This window comes from Echinops telfairi, unplaced genomic scaffold, assembly GCF_000313985.2.
Source record: "Echinops telfairi isolate 266 unplaced genomic scaffold, ASM31398v2 ScPeMD7_7458;HRSCAF=8496, whole genome shotgun sequence".
Lineage (NCBI taxonomy): Eukaryota > Metazoa > Chordata > Mammalia > Afrosoricida > Tenrecidae > Echinops > Echinops telfairi.
The window spans coordinates 49,715,462-49,720,994 of record NW_022111358.1 but is presented as its reverse complement, the minus strand read 5'-3'; positions in this window follow the sequence as shown (position 1 = coordinate 49,720,994).

The following is a 5,533-nucleotide window of genomic DNA, read 5'->3' as shown; positions in this document are numbered from 1 at the left end:
GGGGTCCAGAGCTTCCCATGGCCGCCGTCTGGGGTCCGATGTTGGCCAGGGACTGGCTCCCCTCCTGTCTGCCACACTGAGCAGGCTCGGGGTCCTGGGCTGGGGCACCTTGGCTGCGCCCGGGCACCCAGGATGGGGAGGGGCAGTGAAGGGCCCTGGCTGGTTTCTGTGGCAGCAGCCTCCTACCCTGGTCACAGGAGCGCAGTTGTGAGGACCAAGACGCCACCCTGCCCGCCTCACAGCACGGTGTGGGCTCCAGGCAAGTGCTGGAGGGCGAGTCCAGTGTGGGGCCAGCACCTGGGAAGGACATGCCTGAGCTGTCCGCCCCTGGACCCGCAACAGGAGCAGGAGACCCAAGGAGGCTGGTCTGATGCGGGTGGAACTTCCTGACTCTGGGTGAGGCCCCCGGCCCATCTGTCTTGGTAGGAGAGAGGTGAAGGGCAGGGGATGGGTCCTTGGGACCCACCGGGACCCCGATCTCTGTGATCGCAGACTTGGGGCCCTGCGGCCTCCGCCTCTCCCAGTCCTGCGTTTGCCTCCCCTGCCAGCAGTGTGCAGACACCCAGGCAGGCGCGCGCACGCCCCCGTCCGCCTCTGCTCCCTCGCAGCTCGCGTTTGTTTTGCTTCAGCAGGGCTCGAATGGGGACACGCTGCACTCGCAATTGCAGCTTGCTCCGACCCATCCCCCACGGAGGTGCCATATGTCACTGTCATGCACAGGCATGAGGCCCGGCTCCACGGCGGGGGGCTGGGGGCTGGCAGCTGCCAATCACCCAAGGAATGTGGGGGTAGGAGTACTTCAGGCAGGGTGTCCATGACCCCAGGGGGCAGGGGCCCAAGAGGGAGATGGGGTCTCAGCAGGGGGCTGCAGGGCCTTTCCTTAGTGGCACTGTCTGCCTGTTTGACAGGTGGCCAGGCCGTGCCACCACCTGCACCGCCACCATGCTGGTGCTCCTGATGGCATCGGCCTGAATGGTAGGAACAGGGCTTCACCTGGAAGGAGGAGACCAGCCTCAGCCCTGGGTCCATCAAATCCCTCACTTGAGTGGTAGGGACCGAGCTTCACCTGGAGGGAGGAGCTGAGACCAGCCTCTGCCAGCACCCACCAGGGCTGAGCGCACTGGGCATGTGGGCAGAGCGCCATTTCTCACAACTTTCCAGGGGCTGGGGCCTTTTATACCCATTTTACAGAGGAGCACACTGAGGCAGAGAGGCAGTAAGAAAAGGCACCTTACAGCCCTTCAGTGGCAGAGCCTGGGTTTCTCATGAGTCCATCAGTTTAGTTTTGAATGTCCTTTGCCCACTCTGTGCTCTCTGCCAGACTGCACCCCCGCCCCTCCCTGCTTAGGCTCCGCATCCTCCCCGTGCTCTGACATCCTCCCAGTGCCCAGCATACTCTCCCCAGCCCGGCTCACTGGTCACATGCACCTGTCCCCACCTGTCCCTCCCCAGCAATGCCCACGCCCCTGGCCATCGGGGATATCTGCATCAGCAGGTGACTGTGGGATGGATAAGGTACAAGGTGGGACCAGAAACCACCTCCCAGGGCCCGGGGCTGCCAAAGGCGAAACCTTCCCCTCAAACCCAGGAGGTGAGGCCACCCCATCGTCCTGGGCACTGTGGGAGGCCTGTGAGAATCATGGAGGAGGGGGATAGACCACTCAGGTTAATTGGCAATTCCTCCCACCAGTATGACTGGTCCTGCCTGATATTTCCCCAGATAGTTAATTGATACCTAAGTCATTTGTCATAGAGACCTCGTTATATGCCAACTGGGTCCCCTAAGCAGACAGCGTCTGTGCCCCAGAAACAAGATTGGCAAGTTGATAATGGAAGCTTAGTCACACAGGCCCCTGCTGGCGGTGGGGCACAGTAGGGAGGAGATGCTGCTGTCCTGCTGTGGCGATAAAGGTTCTGGAGTCTTCGTGAGAGGGTCTCCTAGCCTCCGTGTCCCAGCCAGGTGTAGCAAAACTCAAATGGAGAGAACCCACCAGACCTCAAGGGCCAGGGCTGGCTGCCCTCTTGACTTTTGGTTCGGCTAGCGATCCCCTTGGGCCACAGGCCTCTGTCCAGGATGTGAGAGCTCACATCAATGAGAACCTGGCACTGAGCCAGGGCCCCAGGGAAAGTCACCCTCTCTGGCTGGCTGACCAAATGGAGAGGAAGCCTGCTGGGGCTTCGGGCAGCCATGCACACACCTGTGGAGGGCAGCCTCCTGAGATGCACCATGCAGGAGGGTAGGGGGCAGAGGGTGGGCCAGTCTGTGACATGGCCGGTGGGGCAAATGCATGTGATCTGAGAGCCTGACTGTGACGTCCCCCAGGGTCCCTCCATCCTCCTCAGAGCCTGTGTGGGGTGTGCTCACCAGAGCCCCTGGGGATTCTGACATCATGTTCAAGAGCAAGATGTGGGGGAGCAGGGGCAGGGCTCAGGGAGGGTGAGCAGGATGGCCTGGGTCTACCCCTCAGGGGTCCAGAAGCTCCCCCACCCTCTGACCCACAGGACTTGGGGGGGGGCGGGGTGCAGCGTGAACAAACAGGGCAGAGGGGAAGGCTCCCCACCCCCAGGCCCACACAAGCAGCCTGTTTCAGCACCACGGACAGAGGTCTCCCTAGCCCCGCGGATGCTGCGGCCCGTGGGGATCGACTTCACGCAGGATGAAATGTGACAGTCCAATTCATCTCGAGGCAGTGCACCTGCAGCCATGGTGGCAGAAATGAGCTGACTGCCCCCGAGAGAGGCTAGCCCTTAGATGCCCTCCAGGGCTGGGCGTGAATGGGCACCTATGTCTCCCCACCACAAACAGCCCTAGCAGGAACAGTGGCACCCAGGAGGCCTGTACCCTTTGACGACCAACCCCAGGAAATTGATCTGGAGGCCACACTCTCCCCTGATGCGCCTCAGGAGGCAGGGAGGGCTGGGGAAGGGGGTGGCTGGAACCAGTAACTGGAGGAGGAAGCAGGAAGGGCGCTGATATCTTGTGGGATTGCAGTCCGTGCCATGAATCATCATACTCTATCTGAACTGGTGACCAACCGGAAAACAAAAGTGAACCTTCACCCAAATCACAGCAGTCATCACTCACAAAGAGCAGCTCCCTTCTCCCCAACACACACACACACACCCCAGAGAGAACTCTGACGGGCAGTTAAAATCCAACCAGCCGTGTGCCTAGGTTTCTGGGACAGGAGGACAGATGGCATTAGGCTTGCCCCAGCAGCCATCAAGAACTACAAGGTGACCGCACAGGGCCTTCTGTCTGGACAGCTTTTCACCTGACTGGAAGGCAGAGAGAGATGGTTCCTGCGATGGGTTTCAAACCCTGAAGTCTCACACACCCCTTCTCAGGGCACCCCCAGAAGCGTGTAGCCTTAAAGCCCCGGGGGTGGTGGTGGTGGTGGCTGACAGTCCAAGATAAAGGGCTTTGTAGGATCTGTGGAGTTGGGGGTTCAACACAGGTACAAGGACAAGGCTAACAGATGTGCAGTGGGTGGATAAGCACCAGAGACAGGCAGCTACAGGAGGTGTAGCTTGGTGGGGGTTACCTTTTGTTGCACAGAAACTATAGATGGTTTACCCTTGTCCCGCTGTTCCTGAGGAGCAGCAAGCCGGAAGCAGACTGAAGGAAGGGTCTGGGGCAGGGTGTCTATGGAGGGAACCGTCAGGGTGACTGTTGGGCTGCAATCATCAGAAAGCCCAACGGGCTGGGTGCCCACTTCCGTGATGACAGGAGGCCTCACTTCCGTGTCATGTGACCTCTGTGTGGGGCTGCTATGATGTGGCAGCTGGCTTTCCTCAAAGTCAATGATGTGTGTGTGAGACAGAGATCTTGACGAAGCCTCAGTGTGTTGTGTGACCTGTTATCAGAGACACACCAGGCCTTGGCCATAGTCTGTGGGTGACAGACCAACCTAGGTTTGTTGTGGGAGAGGACTATACAAATACCCGGAGGCAGAGAGCACTGGGGACTGACTGTCTTGGAGGCTCCAAGAAAAAAACCCCAAAATAAAATAGGGTCTCATGTTGTTAATGTACCAAGAGAAATAGAAGCTCATTGCAGGGGCTGGTGAGTAATGGGTCTGTAGAAAATAAACCTAACCAAAAAAAATGAGGCAATTATGAAGTCCAGGAAAAACAAGAGGTTGTGCAAGAAAGGAAATGTAATTACATTGTATAACTCAACTGTGAACACGATAGGCGAAGAAAGAACAGTAAATACACTGAATTTTGAGTCAACCCAAAAGATGAGAGGATGGGCCAGTGGGTGGTGGGGGGCTGTGCATAGAGAAAGAGACAGTCCGTTGGTCCCCAGCAGGGAGTGGGGAGGCTCTTCCAAGACTGGAGGGGAAAGGCCACACTGGTGTCTTGTTTTCCACCAGCAGGGAGCGGCCAGAGGCAGCCGGAGGGCCAGGCAGGGTGGGAGAAAGGAGAGGCTGTTTTCTATTCTGAGCTCCAAAGAATTGTGGACATCTAAGACTGATTTAAACAAACAAAAACAAGCCAGATGGAATTTGAATAAAACAGCACCACCCAACCAGCTCCCCACTCAAGGGTGCCCCCCCTTCTCAGTGACCTTGAACCTGGGTCTGTACCTCAACTCCAAACTCCCTTTAGGTCTGGCTTCCAAGCAGACTCACACCCACCCTCCCTCTAGGAGCCCAGCTCCCATCTTCCTCTCTGCCCGTCTGCTGTGGGTCCTGGCCATGGGTGGGGGGAACCTCGGTGGGTGGTGGTGGTTGCGGGCGCGTCGGCCCAGGCTGGGGGAAAGGCCAGCCAGGAAGATGGCCCCCTGCCCTGGGTGGTAGGAAGCTGTCCTGCACTGGGAGGTGAAGTGGGGCTAGCAGGCTGTGCTCAATCATTTCCCAGACACCTTGCCTAATTACCCTGCGTGCTATTCATTTGGATGTCAGCGCTGCCGCCGCTGATGCCTTAATTAGTAATGTGGGAAAACTCCATGCAGGGTCTGGCTGGGCAATGCGGCAGGACCTACTGGGCAAGACTGTCCAGTGGTGAGGGTGGGCCACGTAGGTGAGGGCCCCTGGCAGGCGCAGGCTCCCCCCATGCTCCCTGGATGCTCCGCAGCGCCTGTCTGCCCTGAAGACTGGAGCTTGGGTGACTGGTGTGGCTAATGGTCTGCAGCATGGGTGGGTACACCCTGGCCTCTCTGGGTCTCTGACCAGGTTCCCCCTCCTAAAACTGGGGTGTCCTAGAGACATGGGTCCTTGCAACCCTACAGGTAAGAACAAGAGTGCAGAAACTCACCCTAGCACACACAGCACGTAGTGCAGAGGCTGTGGGGGAGGGGGCAGCCTCGGTCCTGTGGCAGCTGTCCCCAGAGTGCAGAAACCCACCCTAGCACATATAGCATGTAGTGCAGAGGCTGTGGGGGGCAGCCTCGGTCCTGTGGCAACTGTCCTAGCAGGAACTTGTTACAAGGCACAGGGGCCCCTTCAGGGGGCACCTTACCCAGGAGGCAGGGAAAGAGCCAGAGGGCTTGTGGCACTAGTGACTGCCACCTGATGGGCTGAGCCTT